Source organism: Leuciscus leuciscus (assembly GCF_965113295.1).
Source record: "Leuciscus leuciscus genome assembly, chromosome: 10".
Taxonomy (NCBI): domain Eukaryota; kingdom Metazoa; phylum Chordata; class Actinopteri; order Cypriniformes; family Leuciscidae; genus Leuciscus; species Leuciscus leuciscus.
The window spans coordinates 39,645,421-39,672,698 of record NC_138734.1 but is presented as its reverse complement, the minus strand read 5'-3'; the positions used below and the strand labels follow the sequence as shown (position 1 = coordinate 39,672,698).

General features: G+C 37.9%; 1 protein-coding gene across 10 annotated transcripts in view; it reads right to left on the bottom strand.

The window, feature by feature from the left end:
- Nucleotides 1-22,936, bottom strand: part of tp53i11b (tumor protein p53 inducible protein 11b) — a 56,220-nt gene extending 33,284 nt beyond the window's left edge. For 2 of the 10 annotated variants that reach the window (XM_082182644.1, XM_082182645.1), the window contains exon 1: nucleotides 22,215-22,728. The gene's annotated coding sequence lies outside the window, so the exon portion shown is untranslated. Of the gene's footprint in view, nucleotides 1-22,214; nucleotides 22,731-22,778 lie in introns of those variants that run through there. The other 8 variants (XM_082182643.1, XM_082182640.1, XM_082182648.1 and 5 more) reach the window with 8 other exon arrangements.
- Nucleotides 22,937-27,278: the final 4,342 nt, after the last annotated feature.

Here is a 27,278-nt window from a genome sequence, read left to right as displayed (position 1 = left end):
TTGTGTATTGATTTCTCATTCTCATTTCTCACTCCCAGAGGAACTCATTGTACCTCAGCTACCTGCACGGAGAATATATCTTTGTACAATGACAAAAACAAAATCAATGCAAATGCAAAGTCGATCCACGTCACACTGAGCCAAATGCACAGGAGGTGGATGTGCTAACAAATCCAGCCGAGTCTCTTGCAGGCAGTCAACAGGTCTTGTATAAGATCATCCACTGACATTAGATGTCTCCCCTTTTGGCTGATAAATAATACACAAGCTGTCATTTGGTTTAATCAGCAGACCAGCGGTACGTCCCTAGAGACATGATGACATTAGGCCTGATGCTACCAGAAAGTTGTACATCCATCCACAATCTTTATCTAGGAGCCAGAAAGTGACACCCTGTCAGCAATCTTGCAATCTCTGTAAATAATGACATCAGACAGGACACTGCCACAATATCTCAAGTGACATTTAAAATAATATGAGATAACTGTAACTGATGGATTGCAGTCTGACCAAACAATTCATTTAATTTCAAGACACAAACAAGTGCATACGCCACAGACAACAATCGATGCAAATTTAACACACTGAAACAAGCATACAAAGCTGCCCTCTTAATTGGACTTTTATATAATAAACAGACAACACTGTGATTCATACCAATGCAGACAGGAAACCACCCTCCAGCATTACTCAAAAGGGTCATCAAGACGTCTTTCTTACTTTGACCAGCGTGGTAAGCCACAGTTCACACAAATACAGCCACTCAGTCATGACGTCAATTTTTAGACCAACCCGGGGGCTAATTCACTATGGGTTCCTTTGGGAATGTGTTGTAATTAATCTATTGAATCAACTACATGTTCCATGTACCTCAAATGTACATTTTGAAAAAGCTGTGTGTCTTAACTTAAAGATATTGTTCACCCAAAAATGAATCACAAGATACTTTAAAAAAAGTTTTTTGTCCATACAATGAAAGTCAATGGGGTCCAATGTTGTTTTGGACAATATTGTAATGCATTACTTTTTAAAGTAACTTTCCCCAACACTAATTATATACTTATGTGGCAAGCCATGCAATAATCAGAATAACTTGCATCCAGCCAGTTATTATTTCAAAATAAACCCATTAAGGGTGATACAAGACTGATCACCCCGTCTGGGTTTATTTTGCGATAACAATCAGCTGGATGTACAGTATATTATCCCATACTTAGCACACATGTAGAGAATACACCTAAATATTTAACAAGCATTGCCTTGTTTCTTCAATAAACAAATAAGGCAAAAGATTGCTTTAAAAACTTTTTTATCGTCTACCATCCACCTTGGCTGGCAGGTTAAAAAGTTAATTTCAGACCCTGAACCCTTACATAAGCACAAAAACTCACATCTTTGCTGTAGCTGCAGCAAACATTTATGTTGTAGAACAAAATGTGAAATTGTCTTCAAGTAATGTTAACCACAGACCTTATTTTAATCATAAATCAAAAACCACTATTCTAGAAACTCCTAAGGGAACCCATAATACTCTTCAGAGTTTTAGGACTTGAAAAACAAGAGCTCTATAGGCATTGAGAGATTAAAGGATCACACGTATTGACGTTACATATATATAGACTAGTTTGTTCTCTCTGAGTGGGTGTGTGAAGAGCCGCCAGTGAAACTCATGTAGTTTGCGCTCCAAGCATGCAGAGATAGATGGCCTTGAAATCAAAACATTTGCAGAGTAGATGATTCAGCTTTGTTTGGAAATGGTTAGAGTGCAATAATAATAATACTCTGTCTTAAGCTATTTCACCCTTCATCAAGTGGAGGATGGCAGGACGAACACACACACACACACAGAAAGCCTCCCTCCCAGGACGTTCAGAAGAGGTTGGCCCCGTGAGTGGCAGCAGCTTGCTGACAGCTCATTAAGCCTCTGTTCGTGCTAATGTGATGAAAGTGTGAAAAAAAAGCCACTCAAACATCTTGTCCCTCCTAGCATACGTCTGATCTTTCGACCAATGTACTTCTGCGGAAGCAAACAACAAATGACACCGGATCTCCTCAGTAACAGCACAGAAACAGACGTTCACAGTACACTAGCAGGAAGTTGAAGACCATTGGCTGAGTAGTTTGGCATCGCCAACACAGCCTTTGAGCCATTAAAGTACCTCAGATCTAGGGTTGGGCGATGTCTACCGATGTCATCAGACAATGTCTTCTGTGAAACATCACGATGGACGATGAGGGGTATAACATAACATTGTCATTTTCCACTAGATATTTTCCTCTACATCTCATCAGCAATTTCGATTTTGGCACGCTCTGCATCAGCTGACCACTAAGGAGTGAATGTACAGTGACGTGACATAACAATCCATTCAAATATATTTCCCATTCAAATATATAGTTTTATTCATATCAGATACACAGTGTAAGTAACTTTAAAGTTGACTCTATTCTTCTCCCAGTTCACCGGCCACTTACTTTGATGTATTCCGGGAGAAACTGATGAATTCACGTGCTTTAATAAATCCAACAGACAGGAATCTCTGAACTGCGGCCCAAACAAACATGGCGGCGCCCATCTCCTATTACAGATCAAGATCATTTATAAAGGTTTTTATACGACAAAACAAACTAACTTACACGTATTTGAGAATCGGAATAGAAAATAGTTGTTGACATGGTGAGCAAGTTTGTTAATATTTAGAAATAAAAGCGTTACATCTGTCATACAGCACTATTTTGGCTGTGGTGAATCACGTGCCAAGCATGACACGTCACCATGGAAACATGGGGGGGGGGGGGGGGGGGGTATCGCGATGCCAGCTCAACATCCGTGATGTCTGTCAGCCATCGCGATGGACGACCTATCGGCCCAACCCTACTCAGACCACTCTACTTGCTCGTTCCTTGTCATTAAGTGAATCACACTTTCATCTGAAGTGACTTCTAGCACACCAACCACAGGAGCAATTGTGGGTCAAGTGTCTTGCTCTAGGGCTCTACAATCCGTGATAGAGCAGGAACTCTCCAGTTTCTTATCAAGTCCGTGTTGCACTGGCAGAACTCACTGTGACTGTATTCTCTATTGAAGCTGAACGGCAGGCTTAAATGGGGGGAGAGATCATCAATAAGTTGTAAAATGATGTGAAAACAAAATGTGGCCATTTCAGCTCAAGTACTTGAGTTTATGGCAGATTCAGTACTGCTGTTCAATAAAAGTTAATTCAAATATCAATTGCAGTTTTCACTGCAATTTTGTGGCTAATCTTTGAATGTTGGCTTAATAAAACTTGTTTAAAACAGTCTTGTGGGGGGGGGGAGAAGTCCATACTGAAGAGTGAAGATTAATTTTTACAAACACAGCAGACCTCGGCATGGTTTTGCCACATGTAGCTTGTTCTTCACTCTCTGTTGCCTCATTACGAGGTAAAGTCTTATTATCCTATAAAATTTGCATTTCATTATCTTTAATTATATCCCTTTCATGTCAGGCTTTCCCTGGCAAGCCATTTCAAAATGGAAAATGTATAATAGGTGCGAATCAAAGGCCCTTTCTGATGCTCTGTTACCCCTTATCCACCGACACCGTTCCAGTGCAGGTTCCCGGCCTTTGTCCATTTTTGAATTGTTCCGCGCATCATTGCAGGAAAGAAGGTTCCGGGTCGGAAAGATCGGTTCAACTACGGCCCTAAAAACTTGCTGGTCTCGAGCAGAGCGGGAGATGGAGAAATAATAACGTTGCACTACATTGCTCTTTACATCTAAATATATAAAACTACGTGTGAGAGAGAGAGAGAGAGAGAGACCCAGCGTGTGAGAGAGCGAATGAATCAACGGTTTCAGTTTCAGTTTATCTCTGAAAAGAACAGATGAGAGCTCGCATAAACTGCCGGTTCGCTAGAATCACTGCGATACTGTGAACAGTGTGGAAGAAATTGAATATGTGTTTCCATTTTCTTATATTCATAGAATCTTAGTAATAAGATTAAGGTAACACAATGCATGAGGATTGCATGTGGAGTCCCATGATTCTCTGCCACATTATTAGAACAAAGAACTGTTATTAACCCTTATGAATGTATGTATGTGTTGATACATACCCTTATGAATGTATGTATGTATGTGTATGACTAAGTGTATGACCGAGACAGAGGGTCTCCATTCAAGGGTTTAATATGATAGACAAATCTAAACAATGTGTCTTCACTTAGCCTCGAGAAATAACCTTGGGGGAGTCAGGACTATAAAGGAGGAAGGATGCCCTCCTCTCTTTGTCACACTCTGCAGCCACTTTCTATGACTGTATGATTGCTGACCTTTCCTTGCAAGGGAATAAATAATCTTTAAAGACAATTTTTTACATGTTTGTCTCTTATTCAGTAATAGAAAATTGTTTGCCTTCACAATTTGACGTTGTCGGTAGGATTCCTTGGATGTGCCTCTTGGAAGAAAACAGAAGTGGCGTAAACAAAAACTGCTTTTGTGCTGCCTGCACAAAAAAATTAACACTGGTTATAGGCAGGTAAAGAAGACATAGTAGCGTTACGCAACAGACTCCAGTTCGCCTGGCCGAGAACAGGCTCTGGCTCCAGATTGTGAACCATTCTGGTTGAACAATACAGTAAAGTGATCCTGGTCATTTACAACTTCCCTGTGGGAGAGACGGAAACAGAAGTGCACCTCTGCTGAAGCCTAATGTCTTTTACGCCTTGTGAAATTAATGAAGCAAGACAAGACGGCCTAAAATAGCAACAGACTCACAAAGCACAGCTGTTAAGTGTTTGAATCCTTTGATTTCTCTATTGAGTATGTCTTAGACAGTCATTTAGGCGGCTCTTTGGGTCTCTCAAACCGAACAAAATTGAAACTGTGAGCAAAGAAAAGCACGCAAGACCAAATGTTCCTCTTGAGTGGGCAGGTTATTATCCTCAACTCAACCATCAATAATTGTGTAATTTCCATCAGCAAGAGTCTCCACCAATGACATTTGTTCTCCTGTAGCAACAGTCTCAGGCTACTTGGACTTGGACTGGAATATTGACAGAGCTGTAGACTCACTCACGCACCAATGCCTTATCTTCTCTTCCGCACATTCAGCTGACAAACCACAGTTTCAATAAACGAAAAAACTATCCAGTGCATGAAATGTTTTCTGTGTTGACACAAATCTTGTGCGATGTCCTAAACTGCCTGGATAATCACACAACGCTAATGTCCACTAATGACACGTCCGATTCGCGAACTAATGACTCCTTTGAACCGATTCACTTTGATGAATGGTTAAAACAACTGATCTGTCCAACACTGAACTCACGAGACATCTGAATCGGTGTATAACAAATCGGTAACACTTCAACATCGGTAAAAAAAAGAATGGAGTTGCGATTAACATGACGTATGCAAATGACAAATCATGTGCCAATATCATCGAGGTGAGATGATATAGAGCCAAAGACCAAATTTCAAATCCTGGCCACAGGACGTGTAAAGCCCCAGTGATTGTTGGTGTTGTTTTTAAATAAATGAAATCTGTTAATATATAATTTGTAGTTGTGGTGCTCATTAATTTTTGGTGGGTGCTTCTACATTTTTGCTGGTGCTCCTCACTTTTTGAAGTTGGGAGCACCAGTGCTACCAAGTAAAAAAGTTAATCCATTATATTTTCAAGCCCCACAGAGTGGCACAAACACTATAGTGTTTATTTGTGGGCATTTACATCAATGTACCTTTGCCGTTCCATCAATGTTACCAGTGACAAAACATCAAAGAATTGAAAACCATTGCACAACGAAAAAGCCTGAATTTCCAGTTTCCCATGAAGCGGGGGCTTAACTTTTGCAATCATATTGCCAAACTAAGAAGCACTCTTGACATATGACATTGCATTATATCCCAGCACTGAAAAGCGCAGACACCAAGCATATCATCAACAGACATCTTGATATATCTTGACCTATTCTCACAGCTAAATCCAGCTTGCTGTTTTTAGAAGTAAAGCAACTTTTTAGCAGTGATATCACGGCCCTACAGCTTTATGAGTCATACTTTTGAATTGGTGTGGTGTGTGAAGCTCCACAGAGAAGCTCCACGTCAAGCAACTGATCAAAAACCCTTCACACTTCTGCCAGCGCCGTCTACTGTCACCAATAGCTCGACAGGCCCAGTTTAGAAAGACAATCATTACTGAATTTTAGGTTAGAGCTGGGTTAAGGTGACAAAAAGTACGTACACTTTAATTTTCAAATTAATTCGGACACTCAACATGAAATCAAAATGAACGTTTTATTTCCTTAATGCAAGTTTCTGCTTCCTCATCTGTAAATGTTTCATGAATAATGGTTAACCAAACGTTAACCAATAGCCAAATAGCTATTTAGGCTGTGTTTTAGCAGACTGGCCTTTAGCCAGGCTCCTTTCTGATATATAAAGCTATACTTTTTACAATCCAAACAATTCCCTACCCTTTTCACTTCTTTTCTCTATCCAGCTTCACTCAGAAATGTCATATTACAAAAGTAAAATGGGTTGCAAAAAGCAATTCATGTTGACATTCTGTGGCTTTGCACAGAGTGAATATGTTCTGTATTTTATGACTTTTTATTTTATAGGTTTTACTGTACTGTACAGCATACTCCAACATTATGCATGCATTCTGTCTACCAAACACATATTGTACACAAATGTTCTAATAGCATACAGATTCAACTATGAATGACTCAAATGGCAAAGTGTTTCAACTGCATCCCTAGATTTAAAAAGCAATTTAAAGGGATCATATAATGCCATTTTTGTACAAGCTAATATGATTCTTTAGGGTCTAAATTAAAAGTTTGTAATATACTTTAATTAAAAATTCTCATTAGTATTGTAAGAAAACACTCATTTTACCTGGTCAAAAACAGCTCTGTTTTCAGCACGCCGTTTAAGTGCATGTGTCTTTAAATGATAATAAGCTTTACTCACCCCGCCCCTCTGTTCTGTGCGTACACAGTTTTAATAACACAATAACCATAACGCGTTGTTCATTATAAACGTGGGATTATGAATTATATTAAGAACGTCGTACATAGAAAACATGCCGTACCCTGAGTGTAAACAGCCGCATTCATCATTCCCTTCGAAAACAAACTCAGCCACTGCGTCTTCAGCGGTTCGGATGTAGGAACATCAAAATGACTGCTGTGTTCGTTATTACACCCAAGAACAGAACACCACAATCGCTTAGACGCCATTCTGCTCATAGACAGTGCTCCAGCGTATCAACATTGACCGCGCCGGTCCGCGCAGACTATGATTGACAGCTCACGAGCGAGCGAGGGCGGGTCTGTGTTGAAACGCTGCTGTCAATCAACAATCGTGGGAGGGGCGTCGATTTTGTGACATCACAAAATCGAACGGCTTGATTTGAGAGAGGGGAAAACATATAAGAAGATTTTTAAAAAATACTGGATGGATTTTTATCATTTTAGATGGTTGTGTACAGGCACTGCCAACACACATTTCAGTACAATCAACTTGTAAAAGTGCATGTACCATATGTGACCCCTTTAAAAGACAATTTGAATGGTGATGAATGCATGGACTTCTACCAAATTTAGCACAAGCATATCATGATCTCTAAAAGAGTGTCTGGCTGTCTCCTAATTCACATACTTCTACTAAAAGTATATACTTGATGGGAAAGTAATTTTGACTATGTAAAAATGAGTATTGACACCCTAGAACACTTTATAAACTATAAATCACTGGATTCCCGTAACAGCCGTACGCGAGAAGTTCCAGCGGAAGAGTGACCTCTGACCCGACACATGACCTATTGACAAGCACAGAAGAGCAGAGGACAAAACAAAACATTGGTCACAAATTAGAAGTCTAAAACAAGAATAATTTAAGAGAAATATCGAATGAATCGAATATCGATCAAATGTCGTATGGATTACTTTTATGATGGATGGATGATTTTTTGGGGGCTTCAAAACCTAAGGTACCATTCCCTCCCATTATAAAGCTGGGAAGAGCCAGGATATTTTTTTATTTAACTCCAATTGTGTTTGGCTGAAAGTCATACACACCTAGGATGGCTTGAGGTTAAGGCAATTATGGGATAATTTTCATTTTTGGGTGAACTAACCCTTTAATGGATGCATACTTTGTAAATCAGTATATCATCTGGCCACCTTTGGTTTACTAATATTAATGATTCTTGACTTCCTAATTCTGATTGTGACACAATGCATGTGACTTAAGTACACTGAACCTATTCTAAAGTTTGAAAACAATATTTCCCTTGACAAAACTATCATTTCAGCATTGTCCCAAGCACTACACCTATTGTTCTTTTGTTGTTCAATATAAACAACAACCCAAGAATAACACTCTGTTGCACTCTCATTCCCTTTCTTCCTCACTCACACTTTATCTCTCACACACACACACACACACGCACGCACACACACACATAATGTCCCTCAGCATGGAGGTGAAAACAAGTGTTTTTCACAGTTGTCTTAAGAATCGCCACCAAGGGTTTGTTTGGTGTATTCACATGATGATAATAAACTAAAAAGGAAAACCTGTATGTGTTGAAAATCCATACAAATTACTGTTAGACCAGAGGTTTGTGCATATTATGTATTTCCTCAAAACAATATACTGTATATAATGTTATTTATTAACATATTTATTAACATATATTAACATATTAATCTATATTGTATACTATAAAACACTATTATAGTCAAGGCTTTAAATTACAGCAGTCGTAACTCAGCGTCCTGAGTGTGTGTGTGTGTGTGTGTGTGTGTGTGTGTGTGTGTGTGTGTGTGTGTGTGTGTGTGTGTGTGTGTGTGTGTGTGTGTGTGTGTGTGTGTGTGTGTGTGTGTGTGTGTGTGTGTAGGAAAACGCACTAATGTGAATATTCTTTTCAGCGAAAACTAAAGGTTTATTACATCTTTAAGGTGGCCATTAAAAACAGTCTACTATCAAAGTTTTAATCATCAGAGCATTTCATTTTTGGTTCTTTATAATGGTTGACAATAACATCTTCCAATTCATATCCCCCTAATAACATTGTGTTTTTAGGGCAAATTGTGAACAAGCGGCTTCAAATGTTTTCAGTGCATTTCAAGACAATCTAATTTGGGAGTTTTTCCATTTGCCGATTGTTAATCAGTCAGTGAGCGTTCTTCCTCCCATGCTGCGCGTTTCTGTTTGTACCTTTCTTTATTTTTAGAAAAGGCAATAAACAGCACATTAAGAAGAATGGCTTCAATTGAATTTGGATCTATGAATGAGAATTTCTACCAGGACAGATTAAATCAACGCCTCCAGACACAAATATGCTCTTTTTTTGTACAAAATTATATTGATGGAGTGAACTTTCCTGGAGGCTATTACAGTGCTTCAATTTGCTTAAAAAGCTGTTTTCTCGAGGGGATGCTGAACGCTTGATGTGCGTCTTTCTAATACTGATGCTTGAGTGCTTTCTAATGCCCATTCATCCTCAACAACAAGGCTTTATGGCCAAAGGCAGCTAGTAGAAGACATACTGCAAAGGGTTAAGCAGGAGAGTATAATATGTGAGAATGAAACTCGACTGTCATCCGAAACAGCTTTATAAGAGGTTAGAAATGGGATTTTCAATGACAGCTCCTATCAGCACAACGACGTTGTCTTCAGTCAGAGTTCCTTCTAATGCGACTCTCTCGCTCTCCATGCCTGTCAGTCTTGCTCTTACATCACCATAATAGAGGTCTACTTCGAGAGGTTATTTAGCAGGATTCAAACCTGCATTACTGGATCATGGATTTCCATCACTCAGTCAGCAGGTGGCCAGGTTGTTGCCGTACATTTGCATTTATTTACATATATTTGTCTTAATTTCGCTCAAAATTATTTGGATATTTTTCACTGAGGAACATGTGCCAAATAGGACAAGGAATAATACAAAATAAAAAAATGGTCTAAAAGGTAAATTAAGCAGCAAGTCATGTAATATTGCATCTGCCCCCATGACAATAATTCAATAACATTTACTTGTAATGGCTTGTTTTTATTTGTAGCCATTACCATTTTCAAGATCACATTATGTGATGAGGAATCAATTCATTTTTAAAGTCAGCATGAACCAGAAATATCAATATTGGTATCCAACTTATTGAATAAGAATCAAAATGTAGGACAGAACTTTGTTGGTATTTTGTCCGTCTGGGAATTGATTGGATCATAGAAAGATTGTCAAAGATTATTAGAAGGACACATGAATTACGATGTACACTAATAAATCATTGATAAATTCTCCATAAAAAACAAGAAGTCAATTTTGATTTCATGTTGACTTCATATAACAGCTTTACACATCATATATTAGAAGTTGCTAAGATTATACTAGAGGTTAAATGTAATCTTTTGTTGAAAAATTTGAATCCTTTAGCAATAAAAATATTGGAAAATCCCAATAACTACATCAGCAGGTTTGATATAACTTTTCAGAGATTAGTTTACCCCAAAATTAAAGTCTGCTATTATTTACACACCGTCATGTCTCTCCAAACTCATATGGCGCTTATATGGTTCATGCCTCATGAAAACAAAATTTGAAGTATCAATATGCAGCTTTTCAGTGAATAGCAATTTCAGTCTGTTCCTTAGGCTATCATGTGGATTCAAAAGACTTGGAATATTGATGGCGATTTTTTTCTTTTTTTTTTTTACTATAAACATTTGAATGGCATGCCATGAATGACAATTCTCGAACATCTTTGCATAAACTATCACTTCAGACTCACACTGCACTGTACAGGAAAATCAAACTGGAGGACATGTCAGTCTGCTTTGTGATTACATTTTTGTAACATTTTTGTTATGTTCAACCAACTGAGATAACCAGATTAGTCAGATAAGCACATCATGTTTGGCCTTGAATTAAAATAAATAAAATAAGAAAATAAACAAAGGACAGAGAAGTCCCTCCACCCACTCCGGGCCTCTCTGCAAGCGAAGTCAAAATAACAGACTGTAAACAGAGTGAATTAAGGCCACTGTATTACGTCATATAGAACACAATCATGTGTATGTGTAATGAGAGGAAGCTGGCTGCATAGCCTACATTCCTCACTGCTTACGGGGATGAAACCGGAAACTGGGACACACTGAACATCCCCTCTGACCATGACCTGCAGGTACATGTACGCTACCACAAGTCTGGGATCAGTCAGTGCGATTTATTTTGTTATTGAAAGGTCTCCTGTGCTCACCAAGGCTGCATTTATTTGTTCCAAAATAGTGAAAATAGAAATATTGTGAAATATTTATTTTTTAATTTCTGTGATGGCAAAGCAAAGCCATTACTTCAGTCTTTGGTGTCACATTATTCTAAAGAAATATTTATAATTTGTTGATTTGGTGCTCAGCAAACATTTCGTATTATTATCAGCTACGTTTACATGGACACAATCGGAATGAAATCAATCCGATTGATGAATCCGAACAAGGTGTTTACATGACTGATAAATAAAGTAATCGGATTGATGTGCGCGTTTAGGCTATATGTCACAAGTTTCAAATCGGATCTGATGTTTTGACATGCGCACACTGCACGAATATACAGAGTTTCCCGCTTTTCGCGCATAAATATTCTCCTCTATTGGTTCTTTATTTGTTTTAAACAGCAGACGTAATATTAATTCGTCTCTGGTCATAATTTAGAGCATATTAACCGTTTTGCCGTGCTGCTTATTGATCACGCAGTAAAAATGCCCCTCCCCGCGGCCAAAACCAGTCGTCTGTGGATGACAATCCAAAACAAGGACTGGTGGGACGTTGTCCTGCTTCACTTCACAGACGCGCGAATGAAATGAGAATTTTAGAATGACGGGAAACTTATTAATATGACACTTTATTCAACAGGAAGAACAGCCCGTTCCGCGCGCCATACGTCATTACGCTAGTTAACGTCATTGCACATGCGCAGTCCTTTCAGTTTCGGTTTTCAATCCGACCAAGTGTTTAGGCCTACATGTTCTCTCGATCGGATTACAAAAGGGATAAACCACCCCTTTCAATCCGATCGAAATTTCATTCGGATCGAGCTCAATCGGATCGATTAAGGTGTTTACATGAAGGTTTTTTAGTCCGATTGAGCCGTCAATCCGATTATAAGTGTCCATGTAAACGCAGCTAATGTTAAAAGCAGTTGTGCTTAAAAGCAATCTGTGGCGAAGCAGGCGAGAGCGTTTGACACAACAGGCCCTCTGCTATTTTCAATATACATGCTGTGCCTTGGTAATACTATTAGAAAACATGGAATTATTTTCTGTTATGCTGATGATACTCAGTTATACATTTCATCACGTCCAGATGAATTCTCTAAATGATCTAAGTGTGTTAAAGATATAAAATACTGGATGACCTGTAATTTTCTTCTATTAAATTCGGATAAGACTGCGGTATTACTTATTGGACCAAAAACCTGTACACAGAATCTCTTATGTAAGGGATAATGTAGCCTACATATCCAGCCGGTTTTTCTCTCACAATAAACGAATGCGCGAAGCGGAGTGGAGTAAAGTAAATAATGAGACTCGAAATATTGATCTGAGTTGAAATATTTGGAACTATACGGTTATCCGGAACACACGTGTGTCTTTTAGTCCCATATAGTCCGTATAGTCATCCCTGATTGGTCTTAACCCCAGTGACGGGTAGGTTTAGGGGCGGGGTTAGGGGTAGGCCATCGTATGATTGGTCTTAACCCCAGTGACGGGTAGGTTTAGGGGCGGGGTTAGGGGTAGGCCATCGTGAGGTCCGGATAACCGTATTGTACAAAATATTTGATTAGCTCTTTAAACGCAAAGCTTCCGCGGGGAGAGCGGAAGTTCAAACGAGACGGACATTTAAGGGATACGGTATGCAGTCATACCACTTATTACACAGCATTTCGCCACATAAATAATTATGGAGATAAGAGATATTGATTTCAGATTAAACTGTTTTAAAATCGTACCTGTTTGTATTTTATAATCCAACAGTGTACAAAACAATAGTCTAAAATGGCAGCGTGAATGGTTAGTATGAAACAAGAGAGAGCGAGTCCACGATACTGGATGGCATAATTATATAACTGTACACAAAATATTGATTCGACTGAGTTCTAATAATTTATTAGCTCACCAAATGCAAAACTTCCACGAAGAAAAAAACGTTCCTAGCAAGCGTATAGCGCTGATGAGCCTGCGTTATCTGTTTATATTGTATAATATATATTCGGATATTGTTATCTGGGAATAACATACCGCTGGATGGCGCGATTGACCAATCAGAATCAAGTATTCCACAGAGCCGTGTAATAAAATACAATATGCATCTAGAAGGATGTATGGTTACTTCATCCTCTACAGTTGAAACTTGGGTGTTAACTACATCAACTTCTCTTTCAAAAATCATATTTTGTATGTTGCAAAAGCAGCCTTCTTCCTCCTCAGAAACATGGCTAAGTTACAGAACATGCTATCTGTTTCTGATGCAGAAAAGCTAGTTAATGCATTCATGAACTCTAGACTAGATTACTGTAATGCATTACTAGCTGGTTGAACTGCATCATCAGTAAACAAGCTACGATTGGTCCAAAATGCAGCTGCTAGAGTTCTGACTAGGTCAAGAAAATATGATCATATAACACCAATTTTATCATCCCTGCACTGGTAACCTTATTAAGTTCTGTATCAATTACAAAGTATTGCTACTGACCTATAAGGCCCTAAACGGTTTAGCTTCTGTGTATTTAACCGATCTTCCATCACCAATCCATCACACTCTTTAAGATCACAAAACTCCTACACTCTGGAATAGCCTTCCCGATAATGTCAGGTCTCAGAATCACTCTCCCAGTTTAAATCTAGATTAAACATCTCGTCATTTCTCAAAATGTTGTTCATTTCTTAATGTATAAATCATGTTTTAAAAGGCAAAACCTTCAAAATGAACATGGAAAATCAGTGTGAGATGCCTATGCAGTAAACTACACTGAAATCCCATTCGCTATATCTATCTTAAGCTCATAAATAGAGGGATTCAAGCGAGAGTGCTGGCGTGAACAGATGTGAAAGATAAAACATGGACTAGGAGACCAGCTAATTTCGGAGATTTACTGTACTTCTTTGTCTATTTTCCATCACCACACCCTCAAACACTGCCATGCAACAAGTTCAGCAATGAAATACAGCCATAGATCACTACTGAAACAAATGTGAAAGAGATGTGTGTTCACACTGCCAATGAAACATGACACGGGCAGACATGCCACACAATGTTCAACTGAACGTACATTCATTGCTGCTACAACGCCTTAGTTGCGTCAAAACAGTGCTTCTGTTTGAAACACTGTCAGTTTTGCCCAAGGCTTGCAAGTCACCATTAATGGTTCTTTCATAAGGTTCTGACTGTACGCCACCATTCATGAGCAGGGCATATACCAAACCCTTACACCACCGTCATAAGTTATGATGAATTTTGCAGAATATTCTCCAGTCGTGCTCAAAAGAGCAGATAAGCTTCCCAACTGCTGATTAATTTCCCGCATGGAATCAGAGCCCACAGATATTCTCAGAAAGCTTTGAAAATGTCCTCAGAACTTTTTCATGTTGCAACTGCATTTTGCAGAAACTTTCTTTAACATATTTAGCTAAATTAAAATTTATTTCACGAAATTTGGAAGCATTTTTCCCTCATTATCAGCACAGATTATGTGTGGGCTGCTGACTGGTTCTCCTTAAAGTCAATCCAATCCAATATCCATTGGGAATTGTTTGGATTGTGAAATCTGGGCATTAAATACAATAACTGTGCCAGACCAAACGCAAGTTTGCTAAAACAACTATTAGTTAACATTCTAGTCTGTGTAAGTGACTTCAGCTGAAAAGGAAAGTTATTTCAGAGGCAGAGCAAGTTACATTTTCATTAAAGATGTCTTAATTTGTATTAAAATATACAAATTAATCAGTCACAATAAGACCAAAAATGTGCATAAAAAAAGTACAATAACATTCGAAAGTCTCTTATGCTCATCAAGGCTGCAATTATTTGATCAAAAATACAGTAAAGATAGTAATATTATGAAATATCATTACAACTCAAAAATATTTTTCTATTTCAATAGAATTACCCAATTATAAAATGGTTAATTAGCACTGTCTGATAGTGAGTTAACATTGCATAAGACAGGGGTGTCCAAACTCTGTCCTGGAGCTCCGACTTACATCAACACACCTGCATGGAAGATTATAGTACGCCTAGTAAGACATGGTCAGCATCTAAAAATCACCCCTATACCCTTAAATAGGGCACTATTTGAGGGGACAGCCATTTGTAGTGGTGTCAGAAACCATAGTAGACGTTATCGAGTGCACTCATTCAATCCCATAATGCACCGCGACAACGAGTGTACAACTGATGTACGCTCAATGACTAGAGAATACCCATAATGCACTGTGAGGGTCATGCTAAATGAAGTTCCGCGTCTCCCCAGAAGATGGTGAATCATCCATCCATTTTCCAAAACGCTGGTCCAATGTGGTATAATATCTTACAAGTATAAATTCCTTTTTGATTGATTATTAAATAGTTTAATAAGGTTTATGCTATAGTTTCCATGACAGAATTCAAGATAAATCTTTGCATAACTACTGGAGCCGCCAGTTTGCCAAATTTCAAATCATTAGCAAGTGCAAACAAAAGCGGCAGCCCTTCCGGTTCACTCAGTGTCCGAATTCACTCACTCGGTTTCATTCACTCCTTCAAGTGGACTATATTAGTGGAGTGATGTAAGGAATAGTGGATGAGTGTATAGGAGGGGCGATTTCATACACAGCCCCTTGATTAGCTGATCAGGTGTGTTTGTTTGGGTTGTGTTGGAGCTAAACTCTGCAGGACAGTGGCCCTCCAGGAGCAGGATTGGACACTCTTGGCGTCAGATAAAGAAAGACTACTAGCATATCAAAATTATTATAAACTAGTGACTGTTCGGTTCTAAGATAAACAAAATTCTTATTTGGATTAGCGCCTTATGAAATTGGTACAAGTAATGGACAATGTCCCTTTGTGTCAGCGTGGTATTCTAGTTAATGAAGAACCACAGGGAACTTTTTTGGGCCTTATGGGGTGTCCTTCAGTTCAAACACTGAAACCGTGCACAGCTTTAAGCACACAACTGCAGTAATGAACTCGACTGTTCAACAATCCAGAAGAACACAGAGGTAAAAAGTGTATTTTATCAAGCAAAGGAATGTTATTGTTTGACTGCTGCTCTGGCTAGTAATCTTAAGGAGGAAAATAACTATGTTTCCACTCCAAGCATGGATTAAAGAACTTTTCTAGCCATTTCATTTAAAGTGGAACTACTACGGCAATATTAAGAACAGAAGTACATCTAAAGGCTGGAATTTAGTCTACATGACTTTTGCTCAGACTTTTATCCTGATATACAGTCTAGAAGAGTCAACAATAGTTGATGAAAGTCTACGCCAGTCTGCAGATTTTGACAGATTTCACAGAAAATTGCGTAGTGTATGATTGGCACAGACTGACTGATTCCAGTCTGAGGATATCAAACCACGTTTGATATTTGGAGCCGATTTTAGAACGCATATTGTAGTGTATGGCACGTCATCAGCCCTAAATTTGATCAAAAGCATAAGATCACAATGTTCCAAATCTTAAGATACACAAAAAAGGCTTGATCTGTGTTGACCTGCATCACCAAATATCACAGAGGAGTAAAAAAAACTGCATGCTGAGTCCTTGGAAAGATTGCAGAGAACTGAACTGGCACCAGCTAAGCAGACCTTTGGATTCTCATGTGGCAATACAGCATTTTAATAGCATAACCCAAGATCATTTCATAAGAAAATCACTCTGAGAAATTATATCAGTATGTCCCCGAGCCACGTAGTGCTTTACTTATTGGTTGCCGTTTGTCTCACACAAGTGAGAAAGGTCCACTGGGTAGTGTTAGAAAGAACACGATCATTCTCACCAGAAATGACAATAAACCACAGCTGAGCCAGAGCTAATAATGAGAAGAGTGTCAGTTAAGACAGCATGACCATCTCTAACAGTATGGAAAAGCAAGTCTGTCTACCCTTTCTAATTTAAGACGGTCATGTGCTGCAATGTGTTGCATAAACACAGTCAGTACACTAACCTGCTTTAATTTCGTTTAGTCTGCAAAATAGAATAATAGAAAGCAGTCAAAGAGCCTTTAAAGTGCACAGAGCTAAACTTAGAAATCAAAGGTTTGGTTTCACAGACAAGGCTTAGACTAAAGCCAGGACTAGGCCTTAGTTAAACTAGGACATGTAAGCAGATTTTATAAACGTGCCTTAAAAAACATTATTAAACAGACAAAACAATGACACTGACATATAAGATGTCAGTGCAAGTTGCTTTTAGTTAAGACAGCTCAAACATGCATCACAACTTTATAAGGTACAGTATGAAATATGTACATTTAACAGTGTTAATAAATGTTTAGTGATCTTAAAGATTAACTTAGTGAGTGTTGGATCGTGGTGGTAAAAGTACATGTTAAAATAGGAAAAATGAGCATGCACAATTAAATATACAACATGGCCTTATATCAACTGATTAAAAAAAACTAAATATAAAAAAAAAAAACTCTAATATCGACCAATAATAACTTACATGGTTTAATATATTATGCATTCCTACTTAAAGGAAGGTTAATTCAACTTTAGAACTCTATAACTCTGCGTTATTGATATTCACCATATAGACTTTCACTCTATGTCTTTTCAATGAGTTGAAATCATTTCCCGAGGCAATTCATGGGTTTCATCAGGTCCCTTTCCACAGGTGTATTAATCAAGCACAATGCAGTCTGCATTCATAATCTAGGTGCTTGATTTTATACACCTGTGGAAAGGGACCTGATGAAACCCATGAATTGACATTCTATTGACAGAGCTTAATTTGTTTTCAGAATATTCCTCTACACACAGATGTCAGCATGTCTGTGTCATGCCAAACAAAAGCAGGTTGTGTAGAATTCAAGTCAGAACAACTCAAATCAAACCATGCAATGAATTAGCCTAAATCCCAAACGACAGCCTCTGAAACCTGATAAGCCCACGCATGAGCTTCAGGGTCTTAGATACTTTTGGCAGACACTAATTTGCCTATTTAGAAATATTTAGCCCCAAAATGTGTAACATTCTTCTCCTCTTGCTTTAACCATATTAAAACCTTGGCTAAAATCAAAGGGATTGTTTTCAGCCTTGCAACAATGCAGTCTCTAAAAGCCTGGGCTGCCTAGGCGTAGTAATTCAATCTGTGAGAAATCCAGGAGAGGACATCTGTTCATTCTGTGGCACAGCGGTGCCCTGCTGACATAACAGTGTTGGAGGAAATTAATCTAGAAGCTCAACTAGATCCTCACTCTGAGGGACCAATCAATCAGAAGAACACACTAACCTTTTCTCAGAACACCTCGCTTTGTGACAGATGCTTGATATAAAAACACATGCCTATGTTTTTATTAAAGATATTAGTCACCACCTTTAGTGTTGTACACGTCAGTGGTCAAAATTCTTTTCAGAAAGAGGTTTCTGAAATACAACAGTTACAACACGACACAAGCTTTCAATCTTTCAACAACAACTAAAAAGACCATATTTGTAGCTTTCAAGTTCATGGCCACCAAGACCAAGCATTGGACAGGGGTTTGTGTGCATGTAGGAAATCATGTACCGATAATAATGTTCTGCCCAATATTGATTGAAGACAATAATTATTTTAACTATATGGTCGATATAAAATGTTATACTATATTGATTATAAAAAATATAACACAAGAAATAATATTAAGTTTTAGGCATCACAACATTATAATGTACATAACCAGCTACTAAGGATTAACTTAATAGGACAAATATCCAATTAAATAAAGAATCAAATATCTGCCAATATGGGATAATACCAAAAAACGTAAAAGCATTACGGTACGTTCACACGGGGCGTCAGCGTCAACGCTTCCCATTGACTTTGAATGGGTGACGTCAAGCGTTGCCGAAAAGAATTGTGGATCCGTCGGCGGCGCTTCACTGGCGTTGCTCGCGGCAGAAGTTGAGAATTTTTCAACTTCTGCCGCGAGCAACGCCAGTGAAGCGCCGCAGACGGAAGCGTCAGCCAATCAGGATCGCTCTATGCAAATACAGTAGCCAGGCGGCAGCCAATCACGTTCATCACGTTCATCCTGTTCAAGAGCAGCAAACTGAGGATACATTTTAAAATGGAGGAGAAACTAATTATTGCGGTGGGCAATGCAACCAAATTGGCGTCCATGTTGAATGACAATGAAGCTTGTTGTTGAGTTCCTGTCTAATTTCATTGGCTGACGCTGCTATGACCATGGCGTCAGTGCCAAACTTCAGCCACGCCTTCCGTCAAGCGTTGACGCTGACACCCCGTGTGAACGTACCGTTAGTAATTTTGGCCAATAACTGATATGACACCAATATATCACGCATCCCTTGTTGGCACGTCCACAAGAGGCGTTATAAGCGATATAAAAAAAAAAAAAATCTACATTGCAGATGCAAGCAAGTTTACCAAGTCCAAAAAGAAATATTTAGCCTATGGAGCTGGTTATGTAATTCAAACGTCAAAATGTATTAGTTTACAAATCATGCACTACGGTAAAAGTGTTTTGAGGTCATAACATAGTATTGTGCAAGGAACCGTGCAAAAATAAACTTTATTAATCAATAATCTCATCACTGTTATCATAATTTGTGTAAAAGGGAATAAAAGTTGTTGGTGCTTTTAATGCCTCTAGTGTTCATTCCAGCTGGAAACTGAAATGTATAGGTACGTTTTTTGCACGTTTTAAGTATTTACAATGAGCCTGTGTTGATACTATCTACAAAGAAATCACATGAAAAGTGTAAGGGAAAAGGGAATCACAAACCGATTCCTGTAGGGGCAGGAGGAAAAAGTATTGTGTCGACTACAATGAATCATATCACATTTTAAGGCCTGTTGCACACACTAAGATATGCTGCACAGTCTATGACTGAAGGGAACACACATTATTAGAGAATAAACGACTCCGTCCTAATCACACATTCAGCTCACTACTATTAACATCAGCAATAATAAGTATTTTCTACCAAACTGTCCATCACCAGATCACACAGCAATTGAAGATTCCTTGTAAATATGGTGCCGTCACAGTTTCACAGGACAGTGTTTGATAAATCAACCCAGTGATAGAATAAGACCGGACAGAAAGCAGGTCACCATCTGCTTGTCTTACCCAGAGTGCTGTGCTCTCGAGGACTATAGCAACAGAGTGGTTTGCCTCTTTTCAGTGACATAAAATCATCATCATCATCACTATCGGTTTGATTAGTAAACCAAAGAGATCATATTGAGTTGAGGTGCACATCCCAGCCTCATCGAATGAAAGCAGGGTAAAAGCTGCATGAATAATGACTCTTTTTACAGGTCACTTCATATCATTGACACCCAGAAATGTCATCTATTATGAAGATATTTAATGCAGCTCATCATAATTAATCTTAGACTTGACTTTGCACACAACAAGAAGGTGTTTTCTTCCATATTTCAACTGTACATGCATAACTAGGCTACACATTCTGTTCTCATGAGACATCTGAAATGGACAAAAAGCAATTCTGGTCCAGTATACATATGATCTAGTGCTCTTTCAAGCCTCCTATTTTTAAACTATCGGTTTCTGCACTTTATATAAAATGCATAACCCCTGCTTCTTATATGTAACCATGGTAACAGAATCGGGAAGAACGGGATACCGTTTCTTCCTCCTCCTTTGAGTAATAAATTCCCACACATTCACCGCCCACACCTGTCTCCAGAATGAAGACCAGGAAGACACAAACGACCACAACCGCTGTATTGTGCGTTATGATCAGCAGCTTAAAAAGTGCTATGGATTTTGGATCGCAGCAGTGTTGCTCTTCTCATAAATCAGCTGCTTGAGGACTCACCTCGAAGCATAGGTGACCATGATGGTTATTTGAGTTGAGCTGTTACGTGCCAAACCGCACAGAAACAAATGGCGGAAAAAAGGACTGGTGTGAATATGACAGGATACAAGGACATAAAACAGCCAGACGTTACCTAAACATTTCCTTGCATCTGTCCTTGTACTAAGACTGTAAGCAACAATTACTCTCTGACCTTAAGCAGAGCAAGTAACACATCAGACAGGGAGCGGAGACTTCCAAGAAATCATTTACAATGCCAAGAACATGATTGCATGCAGAAAGACTACTTATAGTAAATACTTGAAAGCATAACAAAGCTCAGATGCTGGTAGTTTGAGAGGAGACAAGGGTTCAATGTCTTTGTTGACACAACTGTGTGGCACTTTTCCAAAAGCTTCTTGCATAGAAATGCCATGAGTGTGCAAAGGCTTTTTTATATTATTACGGTTTAAAATTCAGCCCCTGCTTTGCTCAAAATCTGTGCAAAGACAGTGGGTTAAAAGCATTCCCGAGAGTATACAGTGCAACAGACTTAAAAAAAAAAAGATATATATCTTTTAAAAGCATGTCTAGACTTTTTACATAATATCATGTTGTGTTGGCCAGTAATCATCAACAGATAAACAAGCATGGTATGCGCATGCAGTTAAAAAACATTTTTGGGTCCAATTGAAGATGACTTACAGAAAGTATGGAATAAATCAAACACTGCAATAGCTGTCATTCCAAAAAATGCCATTTGTGACTCTCATATTTGTGTTATTACAGGCATTTTCCTTCAAATATAAAAAATACAGTAATTGAGGATGTCTTTTTGACCTGTTTTCAACTTCTCTTTGCTTTAATAGCAATTATGTACATTATAATTGTTATATAATTATATAGTAGCCTATAGAATTCTTAACAAACACTGTTACCATCAACTGTCAACTTCATAACAAATTTATGAAATTAAAAGGATACCATGATTATTAGCCTATTAAAAATCAATTATTCGTAAAAAGGCATTTCTATGCTATGTCCCAACATTTAAAGCCTATATTTCCTTTTAGTTTGAGATGGCAGCAATTTCCTCAAATCTTTAACATCTACTTTAAAACACTTTTTCAGCATAAAAACAAAACCCATTCAGCGGAATAACCGAAACTAAAAACAAATAGCAGATAGACAAACCTGAGCGCATTACTGACTGTAGTGTGAGGGAATCTCTGTCTTACCAACGTCCAGAGCCGCGCGAGACGCACCAGTCGGTGGCAATTATTAAAGACAGAAATGTGTTTCAAGCAACTCAGAAAGTGTAATATTACACAACACAAGTCTTGCCAATCCAATCTTACGTTTTAAAGGAGGTGCTTCTTAAGGAAACGTCCATAACTGTCAAAAACTGTCCGTTTTGTGCAGTAGTAAGTTGTCGCGTGCTCGAGCGCGCGCGCATGCCTTCAGCACTCCAAGCTGTTTGTATACTCCATTTACTTTATAAAACACATGTTGAGCATTGTTGAGCGTGGTCTGTTCAACAGTGAATTAAAATTAACTTCCTGCAGGAAGAAAACGCACTACTTTGTTTGTCATTCCTGCGACACCGCGTGCGTTTCTCTAATATGTTTGCTCGGTTATGAATCAAAGAGAATAGCCAGAACTCCTGTGTATAACTATGTGAGATGATGGATAGCGTCCGCACAAAGATGTTTAACCTGTAATAAAAATCCAAATGAACAAAATTAATATATTTCTCACCAGTTTAGTTGAAAGAAGCTTCGGAGGTCTTCTGCGTTTCTGCAGCGCTATTTTCGGTATGCGGTCCGATTATTCTCTTGATAAATTTACATTGCGGTGCTCTTTGGGTTTGCAAACAACCAAGACTCCGACGGATCTATAAATTTACCGTAATGTCACATATACACAGTATCGGCTCAGCGCTGTCTACCGTAATACACAGAGCGCTCGTATACACGTGACATGCAGATTGCTCACGGAAATCTTTATCTTTATATCTTTATAGTCTGAAAAGTGATTTGTTAAGATTTTCATAGCTTAAAGTAAACAAGATTGTAAAAATAGTGTTGACTTCCAAACAAGGCTGTAACTGTGTCCTTGATTACAGGGAAACATGATTTAAGGATTAAAAACATTGGAAAACATATTGATCAACAAGTGCCTGTAGTGTTTGCAGCAGCAGCTCTGCTTCCCAATGCGTTTCAAACACCTTCATTAATACTAGTGGTGTAGATAGGTCGACAAATAGCTTGAACTGCTATTTATGGAAGCCCATTTCCTTACTAATAGCTTAATGCTTTGGTAAATCTCTATTATGAAATGCAAAGTCATAATTGTGACATCAGTCATAATTTTGACTTTTTCATTTCAAAATTCTGAGCCCACTGTCATAATTATGATGACATTCTGTAAATATTACATAGCCAACTAAGTCATAATTATGAGATAAAAAGTTGAAATTGTGACATTATGAAATAAAAAGTCAAAGTTATAACATAAAAAAAATCTTTTTTAGTCATCATCAGGAGTCATCATCAGGAGATTAAATTATGTCATAATGGCTCTCATTTACGTAACGAACGTAAAACTGGGCATTTCGACTAAAAACTTGACATTTATCAATATGGATGTGAGTGGTGGCTAAATGATCAAATCTCACATCAGGTTTCAACTTGTGTATGCAAGTTAGCATGTACTTGCGTGAATGAAAGCATATGAAGCCAGACAAGCCACATATTCATCATTTAAAAATTTTGTGCCAACGGTAAAATATTCAATTGACAGTGTGCCATATTGCCTATCCATAACATTAATGATAACTAAGTGACATACTAACACAAAATTGTATGTACAAGTCAAAATTATGACAGCCTACTAACTTAAGTCATAATTATGAGATAAAAAGTCAAAGTGATGACATAAATCCAAATTATGATATAAGTCATAATTATGACATTTTATAATTATGACATATTAAATCAAAATTATGGTTAAAATCAAAATTGATATAAATCATAAATGATAACATACTGTAATTATTACATTGCCATCTAAGTCATTATTATTAGATAACAAGTTTAACTATAATACTACGTACTACGTCATAATTGACATACTACGTCATAATTGACATACTACGTCATAATTGAGAGAAAAGTCAAAATTATAAACATAAAGGTCATAATTATGATAAAATGATGACAATTATGATGTTATGAAGTCATCATTATGAGATAAAAAAAATTCAAATTGACTTTCTGTCATAATTTCCCATTTTTATCTCATAATTTCGATTTACTGTCATAATTTTTTCATTTTGATGTCATAATTATTACTTTTCATATTTGTACATTTTGATGTCATAATTACAATTTACAAAAGCATGATTTTTTTATATGTGGTGGAAATGGGCTTCCATTACAGTCAATCATGCAATCAAATGTTTTTTTTATCAAAGATGGCGAAGAGGTGATTGTGGCTCCTCTGTATTGTTCTGTAAAGGAACGGATGATTTCAGGTGTCCTTACAGGTGAGGAGCGGGTGCCATAAAGATCTTTTCATCTAAATAACCTTGTGCACCTTAAAATACCTCAGTCTGATAGCTTAGCTTACAATCTATTTGCGATTAAACAAATCTGAACGTGAGAATTGCTTCAGCTGTTGACTCCGTAGTAGGACAATCGAGAGTAAAAGCATACATTGGCGGAATAGTCTGGAATTAAAAGCAGCCCACATAGAATTCTGGAATAATCTCATGACACACCAACCCACACACTCTTTAAACAGAAATGTCTTGCCAACATAATGTTTAATATTTCCACGTCAGTATACACCAGCAAAAGAGAGAGAGAGAGAAAACACTCAGCTCTCACTGTCCTCGTTTTCTCAGTTAGGCATGAACTTGAACAATATTACATAAGCATGCCTTGAGTTTTATTGATAACAGTTTGTGAGTGGAATTTTACTTTTTACCCAAGAATGCATGTTAGAATGTACTGTTTAAGATGGAAAAAGATTATGGTATGAAAATAGATATTAACAGTAAAGCATATTTCCTCCAACTATTACATTCCTAAAAACAGTCTGACGGCAGGTATTCTACTTTCAAATCTATTTAAGGGAAAGAAAGAAGTGTCCCGCTGCTCAGTATAATTTTTATTTTTATTTTTTGTAATAAGTAGTCGTCTACATGAATATTTATTGGTTCTGAGTCATGTCACGTGGTTTCCAGTCTGTGTTAACTCATTACTCAGGGCAATTAAAACAGTTATAAGGATCCTTAATGAGAACAGTAATTTCCAAATTCTTCTCACAAGAGCTGGATTACTGAACCTAGTGCAGCGTTGAGGGCCATTACATTTAAATACCTATTGTTTTATAGGCTAGTTCCGGAAGCAATTATGAAGTAATTTATTAGACACCTAGAGGAAGAAAATATTTCATAAGCTTGAGCTGCGCATGGATGAATGTTTGCTGCATCGAGATTCGTTCATTATTTCAGTTTGCTATTAAAAACAGTAGCTTATTTACAGTTCAGTTTCCTTAAAAATAGGCCAACAAAAGCTAATGGATGACGCTTTCATATACTAAACAAATATGATTCATCCAGACCCCTAATAGCAATTTCAAGGCTTTTCACTTCATGTAATTCAACTTTTGATTTTCAAGATGTCTGTCAGCTGGAAAAGAATCAGTCATTTTACAGACAGTATATGATTCCAAGACAATTCCACATAACGTTTGGGGGGGAAAAAAGAAAAAAGGCCTTTGTAAGTTTTCTTTCATGCTCGGATAAAGAGGACATATGTTAAATGTGTTGATACTGTAGGCACATTACAAATACCGAGTGAAAATCTTCACTCTTTCAACCTCTCTAAGGATAGAGGCATTTCTAAAGGTCACGTGCATGCTTTTGAGATTAAATGATATGAATATCAATGCATTCTCACAGCTCTTCATCACGCCTGATGCTGCTTCGATGTTTTTTTCAAGAGCACTGCATTGCACCAATGAAATCAGGACTGTTTATTCTAGCATGCACTGCCATGGATTCATTCATTCACAGTGTTATATCAAACATAGTTCTTGTTATTCAATGCAGAAAATAAACTGGGGGTAAGTACATTTGGTGACCAGTGAGTCTCACATGTTAAAAGTGCTAAGAGTGCTATTCAAAGCTTTAGCTCCTATGAAGGATAGATAGGCTGTGCACGAAAACATAATGGCTCTCATTTACGTAACGAACGTAAAACTGGGCATTTCGACACAAAACTTGACATTTATCAATATGGATGTGAGTGGTGGCTAAATGATCAAATCTCACATCAGGTTTCTCAACTTGTGTATGCAAGTTAGCATGTACTTGCGTGAATGAAAGCATATGAAGCCAGACAAGCCACATATTCATCATTTAAAAATGTTGTGCCAACGGTAAAATATTCAATTGACAGTGTGCCATATTGCCTATCCATAACATTAATGAAGCATTTTCTAATATTAAAGTATTAGCAGGTGTTTTTGGTGTCGGTTTCTCTTTCATGAGATTACTTCCTCTTCTTGGCCGAGTTACAGTTCTCCATTAGCCTGGTTGACACCAGACCCTTCTCAGTTGTAACTGAGAGTTGGTCTGGGGAAGGTTCATTCACCAACGCACGTCGCTCAAATGCCTCTGCTCGCAATTGGATAGACCTAAAACCAATCAGAGCGATGAAGGAGATGACGTATGCAGAGCGACGGAAAAACAGTGTTGTTCTTTGCTTGGTTTTTAACAAAAAGGAAACGTTCAAATCATAGATATCCATATAAGGCTAGATGTCTTAAGGCGGAGTCTCGAACGGCATCACTGGCGGCCATCTTGTCACAGGGAAGCTTTCTGGCGAGCTCTGTGGTATCTTATCTCGCTGAAATCTTGACGGATTTACAAAAGGTTTGGTTTCTTACAAACGTTATTAACGTGGCTATAATTCTTTCATATGGAAGTCCATTGTTATAATTATTCATATGTATGCAGTGTCATAACTACATCTCTGACGTTTATAACAAACCAAACCGTTTGAAAATCGGTAGAAAATTGAGCAAGTTATGGTTATTTAAAAGTACATGCACCATTAAAACACAATGTTACGAGTGAGCGAGCTCCCTGTGGCAAGATGGCCGCCATGTGCGGACGTCGACCTCCATTGGCCAGCAGCGCGGACGAGACATCTAGCCTTTATTATATGATATCTATGGTTCAAATCG